The following is an 18,148-nucleotide window of genomic DNA, read 5'->3' as shown; positions in this document are numbered from 1 at the left end:
CCTTTCTATACTGAAATATTTTGATTTCCAGAAAGCATTCTGAGTACCAAAAAGCAAGCATTGTACTACAAAGCTGCAAAAGTGCATAGCATAGTTACAAATTTATGCATCTTGCTTTCAGGCATACAGTTTACCTATTCTCTAACACTGGCCCAAGCTTCCTTATAAGCCCTATTCCCCAGAGAAATGGGAACAACTCAGACCTGCCAATTAATGAAGTCACAGATTTTTATGATTCAACAGTTTCCTTGCAGTATAAACATTCGGTCCTTCTAAGTTGGACACTTAATCAGGTCTCTGAACATTCTAAATGGTCTTTTTTGGAAAGACTGTCTTTTCAGACAAGATGGCTATATACTTTTGTCTTTCCTCACCATTCCATTGCCTTTTTCCAAGATGGTCTTTGTGTATTTGGGGAGTGACATGGGAGAGGTGTCCCCAGTGGGAATTTACAGTTGGCGAGTGGAGCAGCTCTCGCATTGTAGTGTGTCTTCTTCCTCAGGTGTCTTTCTGAGGAGATGCCCTTTGTCTGGTAGCTTGTGTGATGTCCGACCTATTGCTATTTGCACCTAAAGTAGGTGGGTTGATCTCTCTCAGCTGGGTCTAGGTTCTGTTCTAATTGGTGTCACAAAGGTCTCTGAACACCTGCGCATTCTCCATCCAGCCCTTGGCCTACGTGTTCTACACTACAGGTCCCTTGACTCTCAGCTGGGTAGGCCCTAAGGCAGAGACACTTGACTTCAGCTTCACTGTCTGCCTTGGGGGACCTGTGGAAATTCCTGACCCTCCAATCAGGCCATAGGATGGTGGTCCTCAAGAAATTTCTGGAGGACTTGTCAGAACACAGGCTTCTGGGCCCCACCCTCAGAGTTCCTGACGCAGCAGGTCTAGAGTGAGGTCCAAGAATTTGCATCTCTAACACGTTCCCAGGTGATGCTGCTGCTCCTGTCATCCTTTGAGAAGCATTAGCCACAGGAGAGCTAAGCCAAGCTCAGGAAAGCTTCAGTTTCACTGCTTTTAACTTCATCTTGATGTGGCTTGATGACCACTTATGAGACTGTTATCTTCCGGAATCCCTAATGTGAATTTTAAAAAACAGCTCCCTGTTTCGGATGTTTCCTTCATCTAACACCCTGGTGTCTCTTTGGGCTGCTTATATTTCCCACTCCCTATCTTACTTCCCTACAGCCTTTCATTCTTTAACAAACCTTTCAAACCAGAATAACTGGATTTGGCTTTCTGATTTCCTATTTGCCGTATTCTCTTACCGTAGGCAACAAGCCAATGGCACGGCTGCCATAGATGGCTGGGTACTTTCTTTACACTTGATGGAAAATCTGGTTTTATAAATGGTCAAGGTATTTAGAAAATTCTGGTTTTCTGTCCAATTCCTCTATAGCAGCCGGCAGTGGGATGTCGCAGGTTAGCTGGAGGGAAGGTTATGACCATGGAATTCCAAAGTACAGATGTCATTAATATTTTGATAAATTATCCTTGTTACAGATAATGTTCATTGAGGACCTTGTTCTAATGCTTTCTTTGAGGGACTAGTGCCCAAGGGCTCAAATTACAGAGCATGTCATCTATTATAAAGTAGAAAGCAAATATACCCCTAGTTCTAAAACAGTATTTATATTACTCAATTAGACATTATAGAACCAAAAATCTCTATATGCTGTAATCATTTTCAAATATTCATTTTCCTGCCAATAGCCACATTTTGCCAGGTTGTGGAGACAAAGCAAGTTGGCAAGATGACGAGAAACCTGTAATTTGCAGCACAGAAAATCTTTCTGCTGCCAATTTCATGGGCAGGTGCCTGGGACTTGATAAGATGTGAGAGAAAAATTTGTTGCTATGATTCTGAACTTTATAGAAAGCTACTTCCTGCTATTTTAATGTTCATGACCTCAAATCCATGCTGCTGAATTTTTTTAGGTAGTTAAGCTATCTTGGTGGGCCTAGCACCATAATACACTCTCTAAATCTGGGGAACAAACATGATATTTAAACAGGTGTAAGGTCTAGAAAACAAACCAGACTCCAGAGTAGCAAACTGCCTAAACTCTTTTGAGTATTCCTTATGCATGGGGCTCACTAGCAACTGATTTACTTGATGTCTTGGCATTGAATTTTGTTGAATTTCTTGAATTATCTTTTTTTTTTAAGGCTTATTTATTTTGAGAGAAAGTGCGGGCAGGGGAGGGGCAGGCAGAGAGGGAGACACAGAATCCGAAGCAGACACAGAAATCGAAGCAGAATCGAAGCTGTGCTGACAGCTCAGAGCCCGACGCGGGGCTTAAGCTCATAGACCGTGAGATCATGACCTGAGCTGAAGTCGGACACTTAACCAATTCAGCCACCCAGGTGCCCCTCTTGAACTATCTTTAAAAACAATCAATGTTTAAACCATACCAAAGGTATGATGGTTGGGGTATTTGCCGAGTATATCAGCCAGAAATGGAGTACAATCATTGACCCCTTACTGATAGAAGAAAATTCTTTCTAAGCCCTTGTTTACTTTTGGGTTTGGTCATATAACATTTAATTTCTATTAGTATGGGAACAAAGGAAATTTTTACAGTAAGAAAGAGGCAAAGGCAGCATTGTTGTGCATTGTTTATTGGTCCCCCGTTAAGGGTCTGACCGTGAACACCATCTCCGTTCAGTGAAATGTACCTCCTTCATAGACCTCATAAAGAATGGGCATCTGATTTTCCTAAAGTAGATCCTGGTACTCCCATTTTATCTAGTCTGGTTTTTTTTTATTTTTTTTTAACGTTTATTTATTTCTGAGACAGAGAGAGAGACAGAGCATGATCAGGAGGAGGGGCAGAGAGAGAGGGAGACACAGAATCTGAAACAGGCTCCAGGCTCTGAGCTGTCTGCACAGAGCCTGACGCGGGGCTTGAACTCAACGGACCGCAAGATCATGACCTGAGCCGAAGTCGGACGCTTAAGTGACTGAGCCACCCAGGTGCCCCGTCTAGTCCGTTTTTATTGCAAGTTTCTATAGTTCCTTTCTCATTAGGGAGGGTCTTTACTGTGAGGACAGTTATTGAGAAGTGAAGAAAGCTATTTTCAGGGGAATCTACTTTGAGTAATATTTGTTTTTTAATCAGCCTAATATGATGGAAATATACAGGACCAAAAAATGAGGAAAACTGAGTGCAACTTCCATTTCAGGCACTAATATTGTGCATCTTAGAACAGGTGACCTTTCCTGTCTGAATTCCTTTTTAAAATAGAAAGCTCTACCGGAAGATGTCTATTCTTCCTTCTCCTACTGTTTTAACACTATGAAGATTTGTGTTAGGATGCTGTAGGAATTCTTGGCATGCTCACACTCCCTCTATGCTGCCCACTACCATGCCAATTTGCTTCAGCCCAGCAAAGAACCTAGCAAGATGCTCACAGCTTGTGCTCATGTTGTGTGTGTGTGTGTGTGTGTGTGTGTGTGTGTGTGTGTGTGTGTGTAAGGGATGGATTTACTGAAGCTACTTTTTTTTTTTAATGTTTATTTATTCTTGAGAGAGAGACAGAGGACAAGCAGAGGAGGTGCAGAGAGAGAGAGGAGACACAGAATCTGAAGCAGGTTCCAGGCTCTGAGCTGTCAGCACAGAGCCCAATGTGGGGCTTGAACCCACGAACCACGAGATCATGACCTGCGTCGAAGTCGGATGCCCAACCAACTGAGCCACCCAAGCGTCCCTACTGAAGCTACTTCTAAGACTTATGCAGGGTCTGCCTCCTAGGGTGCTCTCTAGAAGCACACCTTTTGGGGTACGCCATGAAAGAGACTAGCTACGGAAATGGAAGTATTTGGCCCAGGGGGTCTTATGGTAGAATGACTAGACTCCTTCTCTTGTAGCCAGGATTTTTATTGTCAAACAAATGTGTTATCTAGAGATCAGGGCAACTTACATTACTATTTAAAAGCTCTTGTCGGTCTGTTTCCTGCATTTTTGGCTTGGTAGGGGATGGTTTCAGCCCCTTCAGGAAGCTCCTTTCCCCTACCACTAACTTCATGATCTACTGCAGTTTTTAGAATTTATGTTGGATCATGAACAGTGCATCTCCAAGATGCATATCAAAGCCTGCAGGAAGTCTGAAAGCCAATCAAGACAATGGCCTGGAGACGTTTTCCAAGATTGTGATTGTGCTTGGGGTCCTTAGCACTCCAAATCCTGAGAAACACAGAGATTTCATTCTACAAATTTGCAGGAGTCCATTAGTGGTCACCCAGCCATGATATATTCACTTGTCATCTATCACTGAGTCAAGTCCCTAAAATAGGACCCTTATGAAGCTTTAGTTATGTTTATAATTACCCTATCCTCATTGAATCTAATTTGAATACCTCCACATAAAATGCCAGGAAAGGAGTTATATGTACAAAGCAGCTTTTAATTAAGAGGGGAAGCACCTATGTGTACTTTCCTGCTTGGTGCTCTTTTAGTTTCCTTAATGTAGAACATGGCACATCAGCATTTAAATGGCTTCTGATTAATAAGCACTTGTTTCAAGGCTACAGAGACTGAAATAAGATAAACACATATTAACAGAGTGGGAACAATAATAAAAGGAAATAAGTGTCGCTGGTTTAAAATGTATATTGTAAGTGATTCTAAAAGTATGAAAATGCAGTTATTAAACCAGCATGGAGGACCATGGGCCTATTTTATTGAAGTAATTAAATACTCTCTTCAAGTTTATGGCTCCTTGGATCATTTTAGGCAAATGAAAATTGGAGGCGAAATGTTAACCGGTGCCTAATGGATGACAGCCAACTTGACTTCTTGATGTCAATGGACACAGTAGCTGGGTTTCTTGAGGCCCATTTGCTACAGAAAAGCATGGCCTGTTGAATTTGGGGTTGAAGTTGGAAAAGAGTTCAAAGAAATGGCATTGTAGCCAGTGGTTTCTTTCAGTTGCCACATAATTACAGGATTGACAATAAGAACAGAACTAATAATATTGGAGCCTTAGGAGCACTTAGTACATGATAGGCACTATTCCAGGCAGTTAATAGGTGTTAACTCATTTGAACTTGACCATAACAACACGTGTAAGAAGCATTCTGTCATCATACTGACCATTACATCACCCCCTTAGGACCCTCCAAATCAGAGGCGCTTTCTCATCCCTTGACACTCCGTGAACATGGATTTTCTCTCTTCTTACAGTGCCTCATGGTAGGCATCTTCATTTCCGTTTACTCCTCTCTGGCCCTTTCACTACTAGAATACAAGCTGACTGAGATCAGAGACTCTATCTCACTAACCACTGTATCTCATACTGTCTACGTCACTGATTTCTCCTTCACATATTTGTAGAACTGAGAATTTGCATAAATTAAGAAACACCGCCCTGCAGCCAGGTCCTCAGACACACATGGCTTTGTGCACACTGGCCGTGGCCCACTACCTGATTAGCAGGGCACATCTTACGTCCCAGACAGTAGGCTCACGGAACAGCAGCTGTTCAACTGTGGGGATGGCCTCACCCACAAGGACTTTCTCCTTCTTGCTGGGTACACTGACTTCACTGCAGACCAGGTAGGCAGGACTTCTGCTCTGATCAAAAACCTCATTCTGGGAGCACCTGGATGGCTGGCTCTGTCAGTAGAGTGTACAACTCTTGATCTTGGGGTTGTGAGTTTGAGCCCCACATTGGGTGTAAAGTTTACTTAAAAATCAGAGGCCAGCACGGCCATAACAATAGGCCTTACAGGTGGTATTGGCTTCATCCACCACAATTGTACACCTGATTTCCAAGTCAACAAACTTCAGAAAGTGAAGAAAGACGAGCAGGGTTTCATCATGGACCCTGTGACCTCAGCCCTGAGGATAGAATGTGGGATGTGTTTGAAGCCAAAGCCCAGCATGGCTTCTCTGGTATCCCAACCACCAACACATGGGCTGGATGGGGAGTTGCTTGGTGGGCAGTGATCTTCTCAAGGAGGAAGAACATGACTGGCTTTGGGAAGAGATCATGATGAAGAAGGAATACTTGGTGGTAGCTCCTGCAGGCATCACACTGAAGGAAGCAAATAAAATTCTGCAGCACAGCAAGAAGAGAAAGTTACCTATTGTAAATGAAGATGGTGAACTAGTAGCTATCATTGCCCAGACAGACCTGAAGAAGAACTGGGGTCACCTACTGGCCTCCAAAGATGCCAAAAAGTAGCTGCTATGTGGAGCAGCCATTGGCACTCACGAAGATGACAAGTATAAGCTGAGCTTGCTAAACCAGGATGCTGTGGACTTAGTGGATTTGGACTCTTCTCAGGAAAACTCCATCTTCCAGATCAACATGATCAAGTACATGAAAGGAAATACGCCAGTCTCCAAGTTATTGGAGGCAATGTGGTCATGGCTATGCAGGCCAAGAACCTCACTGATGCTGGCATAGATGTCCTGTGGATGGGCATGGGCAGTGGCTCCATATGCATCACACGGGAAGTTCTGGAATGTGGGTGGTCCCAAGCAAAGACGATGTACAAGGTGTCAGAATAGGCATGGTGTATTGGTGTCCCTGTCATTGCTGATAGAAGAATCTAAAATGTGGGCCATATTGCCAAAGCCTTGGCCCTTGGGGTTTCCACAGTCATGATGGGCTCTCTCCTGGCTGCCACCACTGAGGCCCCTGATAAGTACTTCTTCTCCGATGGATTCCGGCTAAAGAAATATTGTGGTATGGGTTCTCTTGATGCCATGGATGAGCATCTCAGCAGCCATAAGTGATATTTCAATGAAGCTGACAAAATCAAGGTGCCCAAGGGGTGTCTGAGGCTGTTCAGGACAAAGGGTCCACCACAAAATTTCTCCCTTACCTTATCATTGGCATCCAGCACTCCTGAGAGGATACTGGTGCCAACAGTTTGACCCAAGTCTGAGCCATGATGTATCCTGGGCAACTCAAGTTTGAGAACAGAATGTCCTCAGCTTAGGGAGAAGGTGGTGTCCATAGCCTCCACTTGTATAAGAGACTCTTCTGAAAAAGGACATAGCATATCCTCTTGGTTTTTCAATACAAGTTTGCAAAAAAAAAAGAAATACTATGTAGCTTTCTTTTTCTCTCAAAGAATATTTCAGGATATGTTTAAATATTCATAGCTTTGATTTAAAAGTTAGAAAATATAGGGGCGCCTGGGTGGCTCAGTCGGCTAAGCGTCCGACTTCAGCTCAGATCACGATCTCGTGGTCCGTGAGTTTGAGCCCCGCGTCAGGCTCTGGGCTGATGGCTCGGAGCCTGGAGCCTGTTTCATATTGTGTCTCCCTCTCTCTCTGACCCTCCCCCATTCATGCTCTGTCTCTCTCTGTCTCAAAAATAAGAATAAACTTAAAAAAAATAAATAAATAAAAGTTAGAAAATATAGTTACAAGGAAGTATACAAATTTTCAAAACTGTTGTTATGTATATAAGGGCATATAGATTAGAATATATACAAAATTGAAAGTTATCACCTCTGGACAGGAAGACGATGGATAATCTTTATTGCCTTTCTATTTAAAACAAAGTTGTTATAAGACTATAGTAAATGTTGGTTTAAAATATTAACTTATTTTAATATAATTATGGTTTTCTCAAATAACTTTTGCTGAATTTTAATGGCATGGAGAATAAACAGAAAAAAAAAAAACAAAACAACAAACACCTGACATCCAGTAAGTGTTTCATAGAAATTTCTAAGGGAGGATTTTATCTGTCTATTGAAAAAATCCTAGTTTTACTGATTAAAAGCTGAATAAAGTATTATCAGGCCTTTTCTTATTTCTGTCTTCCACACAGGCTTAATTTATTATTTGTTTCCAAGAGTAAGATGTGGAAACCCTAGAACTCTCCGGCAGTCTGCATATAGAATCTTGCTTCAATATATCAGGTGAGGGGCAAACAAGAAAAGAAGCTTTTTTGGACAGCTATTCTTTCCTGAGACCCTCTGAAATTTTGGCAGGATTGGGATTACTCTAAATAACCTTTCTTTGAACAACTTGGAGTAGTCAGGATCCTTTAAAACCATACTTGTCAAGCTTCTTATTGATCAAAGCCTTTCTTCCCCTTCAAAGCTACGTGCCTGCTATGAAGAAAATACTTCCAACAGACTTCAGGTAAGTCTACATGGAACTATGTAAAGGTCAGCTAATACCAACCTAGCAAATTCTGCAGCAGGTTTTAAATCTATGACAATTAGAAGAGGTTTTTATCTTGTTGCTATGGTTAAGTAAAACTTTTGTCCTCTCTGCTTTTTGGCTACAGTAGTAATTCTGTGCCTAGTTACTTCATATAAGGGTTCAACTGGTCACATAACAATGGATAAGATGACGAGTAAGGGAGAAATCTAATCTGAAAGGGGGAACAATATGCCATAAAACACTTTTCTATTTGATGAAACTAGCCTGATATACATTAAATCACCTTCCAGAAGCACTTGGAAAATCCGACTTTCTCAGATTTGCTCCTTTGTTATTCCCAGTTTGCTGAGTAAGTTTTATTTAATGTTCATATTACTCAACAAAATTCCTGCAATTTGACTTATATATTCTGCTTGATTATAAATGATCAAACTCTCTTTCCATGGTGTTGAGGATCAGAAAACACCTCAGTATTTCTTTTCTTCAACATAAATATACTTAAATGGTAGTACCCAGTACTTCTCTAAATAGTTTGCCAATGTTAAAAGAATGAAAGAAAATACACACAGTATTCCTAAAATTCATTTTTACTTCTGTTTTACAAACAATGGATGCTCATTATAGAAAAAATTGAACACACAGAAGAAAAACTGAATATAGATATAACTCATATTTCTGTTATTTTGAAATAGCCACTGTTAATATTTGGTATATACCCTTTTAGATTTTTCCCCATTTTGTAGATAGATACAAAGAGAGACGTATTTGTGGAAAAACATGATCATATTTTATATTTATATCTGTTTTCTATTTCTTGAAATAGCAAAAACATCTGTGTATGCTATTAATGTAATCCCACATTTAAATCTTTAAAGTCTTTTAAATAATAATATTCTTTATTTTAAAAATCTCTAAAATAATAATATTCTATTATTTGATAGTATCACAACTAAACAATCCTCATGTTTGGAGATTGAAGAGATTTGTAACTATTTGTTATTATAAATATTATTGTAAAGAATATCTTTTTCACTAAATTCCTAATCAGTTCCTTAGGTTACATTTTTGTGAATGTAATTTCTTCCTCAAAAGGTACATACATTTTAAAGCTTTTATGATTTATTGACAGATTACCCATTGATGCCACTTATGAGAGCACCATTTCTCCAAATCTTTTGCAATACTTAGTATTACTACCTTTAACTTTTAAATATCATGGCATTGAAATAACTATTTTGAATTTCTTTAATTATTAGTAAAATTAATTTTTTCATATATTTATTATTCAACTGTATTTATTCTTTTGTGAACTGTCTTATTGCACACTTAAGTGTGGTAAAATTTTTCATATTTACTCTTGAGGTAATTATATATTTAGGCTATTAATCCCTTTCTTTGCCATTTCTGAAAATAAGACTTTCTCCAGTTTTCATTTGTGTTGAATTTTATTCATGTTTTTAAATACATCTTTTTTTTAATTCTTAAAACACCCAAACTGACTCAAAAGAGGTATCAACATAAAATTATTCATAGAAGTGTTAGGCTGGATCATACCAAAGTCTAACTTGACCCTTTTCCCCCAAGCTGGACAAAATCTAACTCCACTCTGAAGGAGTTATATTTGGTCCTTTCCTTAGCAACTTCAAACAAACAAACAAACAAAACAAACAAACAAAAACTTTAGTAAACAATTTTGACCCTGTATCTCAGGGTCTGTTATCAATAAGATAAGATAGTTACCCCAAAATGTTTTTGTCTCATATTTCTTCAAAGAATACTCACAGTTTTAAGGGAAACAATCAGCAAAACTAAAAGGCAACTGACAGAATGGGAGAAGATATATGCAAGTGACATATCAGATAAAGGTTTAGCATCCAAAATCTATAAAGAACTTATCAAACTCAACACCTAAAAAACAAATAATCCAGTGAAGAAATGGGCAAAAGACATGAGTAGACACTTCTCCAAGGAAGACATCCAGACGGCCAACCGACACATGAAAAAATGCTCAACATCACTCTCATCATCAGGGAAATACGAATCAAAACCACAATGAGATACCACCCTACACCTGTCAGAATGGCTAACATTAACAACTCAGGCAACAACAGATGTTGGCGAGGATGTGGAGAAAGAGGATCTCTTTTGCACTGCTGGTGGGAATGCAAACTGGTGCAGCCACTCTGGAAAACAGTATGGAGATTCCTCAAAAAATTAAAAATAGAACTATCCTACGACCCAGCAACTGCACTACTACGTATTTATCCAGGGATACAGGTGTGCTGTTTTGAAGGGACACATGCACCCCAATGTTTCTAGCAGCACTATCAACAATAGCTAAAGTATGGAAAGAGCCCAAATGTCCATCGATGGATGAATGGATAAAGAAGATGTGGTATATATATATACAATGGAATATTACTCATCAATCAAAAAGAATGAAATCTTGCCATTTGCAACTACGTGGATGGAACTAGAGGGTATTATGCTAAGTAAAATCGGTCAGTCAGAGAAAGGCAAATATCATATAACTTCACTCATATGAGGACTTTAAGATGCAAAACAGATGAACATATGGGAAGTGAAGCTAAAATCACTTAAAACAGGGAGGGGAACAAAACATAAGAGACTTTTCAACATGAAGAACAAACAGAGGGTTACTGGAGGGGGTGTGGGAGGGGGGATGGGCTAAATGGGTAAGGGCCATTAAGGAATCTACTCCTGAAATCATTGTTGCACTATATGCTAACTGACTTGGACGTAAATTAAAAAAATAAATTAAATTTAAAAAAAGGACAAAGCACAGAATGCAATACATATTTTGAAATTCATATCTGATAAGAGGCTTATATTCAGAATATGTAAAGAACCTCAACAATCAATAATAAAACAAGTCAATGTAGAATGGGCAAAAAAGAAAGAAAAAGAAAAAGAATACTCACAGTTTTGATGACTCTAGTCAACTGTGGGTAGTTATATTAACAATTGCAAATCCAGCTCCCGTGTAAAACCTAGATGGATTCCAACAAGACACTGATTTGTAGGTACCTAATGACAATGTCTAAGAATCACGTCTACTTTCTGTTAGATACGGAAGTTCTGGAATATAGGCATGAACAAAGTTGAATTGACACATGACAACTTGTAACAGATTTGGATTCTTGATGAACTTAGTGATTCACGTCGTTTGGCCAGAATAGTAGCACACTCACTGCATGGTCCTGCCACTTATGTACGCTATCCTATTTCTGTAACAAGGAACAGTTTTCTCTCCTAGGATAGCACATTGTACACACAACACCTGGGATCTCTAGTGCTTTTCAAAATGGTGTTCATGGGGTGCCTGGCTGTCGCAGTCAGTTAAACGTCCAACCTTGATTTCGGCTCAGGTCATGATCTCACAGCTCATGAGATCCAGCCCCATTGTCAGTATGGAGCCTACTTGAGATTCTCTTTCTCCTCTCTCTCTGCCCCTCACCCCACTCATGCTACTCTCTCTCTCTCTCTCTCTCTCTCTCTCTCTCAATAAATAAACATTTTTTTAAATGGTGTTCACAAAAATGTATCTTTTGCACCTCGTCTGTGATGCCCATTAGCAAAAAGAAAAATAAGGCCAATGGTTCACATGTTTGGAGAATTCAATTTTACTTGCCTATGTGTTATTTTTTGTGGGGGCAAAAAGGGCATAGAAACTTTGGAGATTCCATTGAAAGCTATGGAGTCTCACTATTAAAATGTACACATACACATAAAGAAAATATTTTGGACATAATATGAGGAAGCACAGACTTCCATCTGATGCCCACCTGTGGGTCTGTAAAGGAGTCAGAGCTTTCTACTCCACAATGATATGATTGCTAATTCCTACTTGAGGATCTGAGAAACTGAGGTAAGAAAGGACCACATTCTCTAGGAGACCCCCTGTCTGATTCTGAATGTTAGGCTGTTACACGAACTGCGTCACTCATGACTTTGCCAACAGAATGCCCTCCTGTGTCAAAAAACTTTTGAAGACCAGAATGGACAGCTGGTCCAATTATGTTGTTCCAGAAGAGTTGACCAAGTGCTTTGTGAATGTACCAGTGTGTAATAAACAGCCTACCCTGTCTAAGATTATTTATCATTTCCAGCACCCAGAGGGAAGCCAGTCTTTCTCCTGATGAAAGCAGTAAGTGTCTGCTCACACAGAGCACATTATTCTTCATGAAGCATTGACCTGGTCAGTGACAAAACTGATGTGTCCTCTTTCTGGATCACATAGAGCCCCCCCCTCCCCCCGCCCACTTGCTCACTTTCACTCTTGCTCTAGTTCTTAGCACTCAACTATAATATACAGTATACACCCTGATGATAGCCCAAACTATAAAAGGTGCCTTAATTCATGTTGTATTTGCTGACTATTTCACTGAGATCCAGGAAAGATGATAAAATGTTAAGAAACACTTATCATGAGAATTGTAAAAAGCATTATAGTAATCAGGCTGTAGGATGAGGTGGTGTCCCAGACGATCTGAAACTTTCCAGTTGGAACTAAAACTGATCAGAAAAAAGATGTAAATCTCACACACACACACACACACACACACACACACACACACACACACACAGGTTTTCTGGCAATCTTTAGCATTCCTTGGCGTAGCGAAGCATCCTTACCTTTGTCTTCATATGACATTCTCTTTGTGTGCTTGTCTCTATGGCCAAGTTTCCCCTTTTTTTTTTTTTTTTTTTAATTTTTTTTTTCAATGTTTTTTTTATTTATTTTTGGGACAGAGAGAGACAGAGCATGAAAGGGGGAGGGGCAGAGAGAGAGGGAGACACAGAATCGGAAACAGGCTCCAGGCTCTGAGCCATCAGCCCAGAGCCCGACGCGGGGCTCGAACTCACGGACCGCGAGATCGTGACCTGACTGAAGTCGGAGGCTTAACCGACTGCGCCACCCAGGCGCCCCAAGTTTCCCCTTTTTATAAGGACCCCAGTTATACTGGCTTAGGGTTGACCCTAATGACCTCATCTGAATTTAATTCATTACATCTGCAATGACCCTTTTTCAAATAAAGGCACATTCTGAGGTATTGGGGGTTAGGACTGAAACACAGGAATTGTGAGGGGCGTACAATTCAACTACATACTCTTATGAATATATTATTTATATACATTCACAATCTGTCTTCAATAAGGTGTAGCTTATGATAGGGGAGAACCCAAACACCACATACTTGGTAGCCCATTATCTAGTTCACACCATCTGTCCTCAAGTTCTTTGGAAATCCTTGAAGCTATGGGATGATTCTGAAAAGCAACTTCCTTAGACACCAGAGGGTTTGAGATAGAAAAGTATGTGCCCTGAGACACTCTTTCTCCTCTGGTCCCATGACCCCAAACAGACCCCAAACCCTACTGGACAGAGGAACCCCTGGTTTGCTCTCCTGTACACGTGCCTGAATGTGTGAAAGCAGCCTAAGGAGAGCAAAGGAGGCAGAAAGATCTTGCAGTAAGACAGAGGATGTAAGAGAGTCTGAGTCAGACAGATGTATGTTCAAACCCTGACCTCAGTACTTACTAGTTGTGTGACCTTGGACAAGCTTCTTAACCTCTCTGAAAAACAATTTGTGTGCTTCTAAATGGGCTTGGAAATACCCCTTCACAGGGCCATTTCAGCATTAAAAGAGGTAATAGATGTGAAAGTCTATAATGATTGGTCACGAAGCACATGCTTAGTACACATAGGTTTCTCTTCTTGTTCCACTGGGTTTGTGATAACAGATCCTGAGTCAGAGGAGTTTTCAATAACCTAGTGATCTTTGGGACCTTGGGCCCTGAGGATGTTGTACCAAAAAGGTTGTGCCTTAAAGAGATACAGCTTGAACTTATTTGCCCACATTACTTGCATCTAGAAAGCTCCAAAAAAAAAGTTCATTTTCTCATCTTTGCTCCCCTGTCTTCAAATCTGTCTTTTCAGTTTGTTTTTCTGAATTAGCACAATAATCTATTACCTTTTCTCACATGTCACTGAGTAAGAAAATACTCTACCTGAAATATTGATTGGGAAATATTGATTATACTTTTATTTTAATTTTTTAATAAGTAGTCACTTAGGGGTGAGATCTGAAGGACACAGAACTCTTCCCTATCCCCACCCTGAAAACTTCCTTTAATCAACAGGGTGATAAAGATTAAGATTCCCAATATTTAGGGGCACCTGGGTGGCTCAGTTGGATAAGGGTCTGACTCTTGATTTTGGCTCAGGTTAATTTCTCACAGTTTGTGAGTTTGAGCCCCAAGCTGGGCTCCATGCTGATTGTGCAGAGTCTGCTTGGGATTTTCTTTCCCTCTCTCTCTGCCCCTCCCCCCCCCCCCCCCCCCCCCCCATTGCTCAAGCTTTTGGTCTCTCTTTCAAAATAAATAAACAAACATTTTAAAAAATGTTTTCATGTCCATTAACTAATTCAGTAAAGTCTTGTTTTCCTTCATCCTTTTAACCAATTATCTCCAATACCATTCCCACATCGATGGATTGTCACGAAAGACAATATAACATAGTGAGTAACACAGAAGTCTGGTTGATACGAGAATGAGAAAGTATCATATCTGGGTCTCAGTTTCCACATCTCTAAAATAAGGCTATTAAATCAATGTTTGTTAAGACTAGAGTCAACATTTAATTCTGTATGCTTACACATTAAATGTTTCATTTAACTAACATTCTGGAAGATAGGAATCCTGATTTAACCTTATCAATATAGTAAAATATTAGTATAATTTACAGGCAATACAAGGTTTTAAAGTATGTTCAGAATTAAAAATAAAAGAACATATATGTATTTCACTGTTTGTGTTGATCATATTTTATTGTATTGATGAGAACCTGTCATCCATATATGATGTCACTTATGTGATACTCAGTGATGTTTAGTTGATAAAAAATGTTTTTCATTTCAGAATAGCACACAATGAAGTTTATAAAAACAGTATGAAATTCTTCTAAGTAGCCACCCTTTGGCTTTGTTTAGAGCCCTCTGAAAGGCCAATTTCTAGATGTGTCTATCACGTATTCGGTTACTATTTTCATTCTTCCGACCTTCAAATGCTTTGCAGTTTAAGGGGTGTTTAGAAACAGATGTAGTCTCATTTCATGGAATACGTTGACGTGCAAATAATGCATCTAATTCGTTTTCCTCAGAATCAATCAATTTCATCCTTTTTTCATATCTTGACAGATTCCTTCCTGAGTTGAATTACTAGTTTCCTTAAAAAGAGAAAAGAAAAGGGGCGCCTGGGTGGCGCAGTCGGTTAAGCGTCCGACTTCAGCCAGGTCACGATCTCGCGGTCCGTGAGTTCGAGCCCCGCGTCAGGCTCTGGGCTGATGGCTCGGAGCCTGGAGCCTGTTTCCGATTCTGTGTCTCCCTCTCTCTCTGCCCCTCCCCCGTTCATGCTGTGTCTCTCTCTGTCCCAAAAATAAAATAAAAAATGTTAAAAAAAAAAAAAAAAAAAAAAAAAAAAAAAGAGAAAAGAAAAGAAAAAGAGCCCAAGAAGGATAGAGCATACACTGCCTCTCCAAACCTTTACAATCTCACAATGGCAAATATTCAGGCAGCAGCAAAAGAAAAGTAGACGTGCTCACTTTCTGATGCTCATACTTTCTGTTCTCCCAGCAGAGATAGGAAAATACTTTCTTCTGATGACCCCCAAACATGTGTCTCTCATGCTCTTTCTGCCAATATTTTTTTTTTAATTTTTTTTAATGTTTATTTATTTTTGAGAGGGAGAGAGAGGGAGGGAGGGAGAGAGAGAGAGAGAGACAGACAGACAGACAGAGCATGAGTGGGGTAGGGGCAGAGAGAGAAGGAGACACAGAATCCAAAGCAGGCTCCAGGCTCTGAGCTGTCAGCACAGAGCCCGACGCGGGGCTTGAACTCACAGACTGAGAGATCATGACCTGAGCCGAAGTCGAATGCTCAACCGACTGAGCCACCCTGGCGCCCCTCTTTCTGCCAATATTAAGTCTACTAGCAACGATGTTCTCTCCTGAGAAAACTCTCATCTTAATGGACTGGAGTATGGAGAAATGGCATTACTCGACAGGTCACTGTTTTTCAGAGCATGTGTGTGAATAAACTGCTTTTTGGAGAGAAAATCACTGAAAAATGTGTAACTAATTTGGCTTCCAAATTTACTCCTAAATATTGAGATCAAAAGAAGCTCTTTGTGTTATTCTCTGCCTAGATTGGGATTGTAAAAAATAATAATAAAATAAAAATAGCTACTATGTTAAGAACTGCATGAAGGAAGGATACATCCATCCAAGTTTTGCAAGACGTAATTTGCATTGGAATAGAAATGATTTAATACCACTACAACCAAGTGAAAGAGAAGTGTTTTTATGGCAGCTCTTTATTCTATTTCTAACCACCTTTTCAGTGGAAAACAATTTCCCAAACAATGATCTACTAGGTGAAAATATTTTAGTTATTCTTGTCATAACTTTCCATTGCGATTTTATTCTATTTTTAATGAAGAAAAATCTTAATTAATTACCCTTCCTACCCTTTTACGCAGACATTTATAGAATGCCTTTCCAGTCTTTATTCAAAAATAATTCTCTGTAACATTTCTAATGAGCTTTGGAAACTTTTCACAAAGTTCAGTAAACCTTGGGAATTTAATTCTGTTTATTTCCCAGATTTCAAGCTGTAATCATAAATTAAGTTTTATCTAAATTTCAATAAACTGGAACAATGATTTATCCCATAAATAAGCCTCAAGTCATAAGTAGTGATTAGAATATGACTTTTTTAATTTTAAAATCATTTTTATCATTTTTAAGTTATAAAAATAAGATAGCCATATTAGGTTAGTTAAGAAAATACTTGAAAATTTCTAGTTAAAGCTGATGGAGTTTTGATCAATGATAGTTTTATTCTGTCTCTAAAAACTGAAAGGACAGAAAAAAGTAGAAAAGAAATTTCTGGATTAATTAAATGATAAAAAGTAACTTTCATAAACTCAAATCATATTTATAGAGTACATCCCAATTAGAGTGAAATTTGAATCACAAAGAAGTACAATGCCAAAAACTGACACAAGCTTTCATGTGCCTCAAGAAAAACAAACATCTTTGTGAAAGTAAATGTTATAGTCCTGAAATCTATCTAACAAAACTTTGATTTCAAGAATAGAAAGGAGGGGCACCTGGGTGGCTCAGTCAGTTGAGGGTCCAACTTCAGCTCAGGTCATGATCTCATGGTTCACGAGTTTGCATCCCATGTCGGGCTCTGTGCTGACAGCTCAGAGCCTGGAGCCTGCTTTGGATTCTGTGTCTCCCTCTCTCTCTGTGCCTCCCCCACTCGTGCTCATTCTCATTCTCATGTGCTCGCTCTCTCTCTCTCTCAAAAATAAGTAAACGTTAAAAAAAAAAGAATAGAAAGAAATAGGTATGGGGCAGCCCAAAGAAGTAGAGATATAACTATACCGATCCAGATTTAAACCACAAAAAGAAATGAGTGGAGGAGGTGAAGAAGAGATATGATCACATCCTCCTTTTTCAATGACCTGGCCTCCAAGGTAAATAAAATGGCCATTGGTTAAGTGAGGAAGATGGTGGCTAAGGTGAGATCACTATGTGATGTCTGTGACTTAAGAGGATTCGCTGAGAACCACTGTACACCTTTGAAATGTCTAACACTAAGAGAAGACATGACCTCCAGAAAGATAATATATTTTTTAGAGGGGGAATAAAGGCCAAATAAAGCAGAAAGTTGCCCTCATCCTTGTCTGCAGTATGTCAGCAAAAACTTGCATGACTAGACTTTCCCCCATCAAAAATTAGTGATAACCAGAAAATAATGTGTAGCTTAGTCTTATAGACTGATAATGTTACTACCTCTTCCCACACCAAAGAAACTGAAGCATGATGGGAAGAGACAGAGAGAGAGAGAAATAAGAAAAGGCAAGGCAGTTGGCAATGTATTAGAAGTGGAAATACTCACCTCCCAAGAAACACACAATTAAGA

The 18,148-nt window shown here is 39.5% G+C and overlaps 1 pseudogene; it reads left to right on the top strand.

Annotated features, from left to right (window-relative positions):
* Positions 1–803: 803 nt before the first annotated feature.
* Positions 804–7,000, top strand: LOC122229358 (annotated as a pseudogene).
* Positions 7,001–18,148: the final 11,148 nt, after the last annotated feature.

Source organism: Panthera leo, chromosome C2 (genome assembly GCF_018350215.1).
Source record: "Panthera leo isolate Ple1 chromosome C2, P.leo_Ple1_pat1.1, whole genome shotgun sequence".
NCBI lineage: Eukaryota > Metazoa > Chordata > Mammalia > Carnivora > Felidae > Panthera > Panthera leo.
This window is presented reverse-complemented; position numbering and strand designations above follow the sequence as displayed.